We start from the raw sequence: 1,739 nt of genomic DNA, 5'->3' as shown, positions 1-1,739 counted from the left end.
CGGCCGACGAGTCCAGCATGACAAAGCTTCGCGCTCTTCTGCTTTCTCATGCCCTTTTGCAGCGCGGGTCTGAGGGCGGGACAACACCCCCGCGGAGACGAGGGTGTTGACCTATGAATGGCCTCAGTGCTCTTTGCAGACGTGAATTCTATGGATGCTGACGCCCCGTACGGTGAATGTTGTGACGCAGTCGACTCCAACTACCGGCATGACAGGTCGACCGGAACCAAGGTAGGCTGCGCGCCAGGTGTGCACGTAGCTTAAGCGTGAGCACGTAGCCTTACCTGCCCTGCTTCCGAGGTCAATGTTGCAGGAGCAGATCAGTGCCAGGGACGTCAAATGTTCTTGGAGCAGTTCGTTATCGGGTCGACTGTTGCCAAGATGCCAGTGGTGGCCTGCGCTCAGCGAGAAATAGCCTCGATAAATAGCCTCGAGCGCGCCAGGACTTCATCCGTGACCCCGAAGCTGATGTCTGCTTGACAGCAGACCACTCGCCCACATAAGCCATCTACTGCCCGAGGCGCGAGATCCCCGTGCTGATGTTATGCTCTCATCCTGTTTGCAATTAGCTACATCATTATCCACATTAAGGGGCTCCGCTTCTGATGAAAACGTGATATGTACCAGCTCCCAGTTGAACAACATGGGCATTTGACGTCAGCATGTTTTCGAGAAGCAGCCGGGCCGCGCTAGGTCAAGTGGCTGATTCAGGGAATCCCAGAATCTCGTGAATGCTTTGCAAGCTTGCAAGCAGCGATATGGGTTGTTCACGATAACACAACTCACATCACACCAGCCATCTTGGGGCAGGACTGTAATATTCAGCACGGAACAGCGAGCCTCAAACTCAGCTCGGGTGGATCGCTTTATTTTCGAATCTCGGCACCTGTTCTGTTGCTCTCTCTCTCTCTCTCTCTCTCTCTCTCTCTCTCTCTCTCTCTCTCTCTCTCTCTCTCTCTCTCTCTCTCTCTCTCTCTCTCTCTCTCTCTCTCTCTCTCTCTCTCTCTCTCTCTCTCTCTCTCTCTCTCTCTCTCTCTCTCTCTCTCTCTCTCTCTCTCTCTCTCTCTCTCTCTCTCTCTCTCTCTCTCTCTCTCTCTCTCTCTCTCTCTCTCTCTCTCTCTCTCTCTCTCTCTCTCTCTCTCTCTCTCTCTCTCTCTCTCTCTCTCTCTCTCTCTCTCTCTCGCACCGGTCACCAATGGACCAGTACACAAACAGCTTACAATAAACTATGCACTTTTTGACAGCGTTCTGCGTTCTTAGGATGCAGCCGAGGGGTCCCGGGGGGCCTACTATTCAGACCCAGGCCCAGGCCCAGAAACTTTTCTTGTTGATTTTTTTCTTGTCATTCTTACCATAGATGACTTCGGACAGAAAAGTTAAAACCAGCGTGACACCCACCAACCAGCCTCCTTCCGGTTAAAAGCATCCTGGTTGCGCCCCTGCTACGTGCATGGACATGCGACCTTAAGTCCGGTTTTGTCAGCGGCGACAGCTGAGTACTTTCGCAAACCAGCCGTCATGCCACTCTGCAGTGAACCGACTCCGTGACTTCTGCTGGTACGTGTTGATGAAAGCGAGGCTTCTATTTCGGGATGTCCGACGTCGCAGCCTCTTCGCAGCCCTGCTGAATTTCCAACACCCCCGGAGCGTCACCGCACTTGCTGGAAAAACCGGTCACGTGATCCAGCCTCGCAGAATATCAACGGGTGGCCCACCCCTGGCGGAAGTGGTGTGAACTA

This window comes from Pollicipes pollicipes, unplaced genomic scaffold (assembly GCF_011947565.3).
Source record: "Pollicipes pollicipes isolate AB1234 unplaced genomic scaffold, Ppol_2.1 Scaffold_2555;HRSCAF=2994_pilon_pilon_pilon, whole genome shotgun sequence".
NCBI classification, from domain to species: Eukaryota; Metazoa; Arthropoda; class Thecostraca; order Pollicipedomorpha; family Pollicipedidae; genus Pollicipes; species Pollicipes pollicipes.
The sequence above is the reverse complement of the archived record's forward strand: the minus strand, read 5'-3'. Positions refer to the sequence as shown.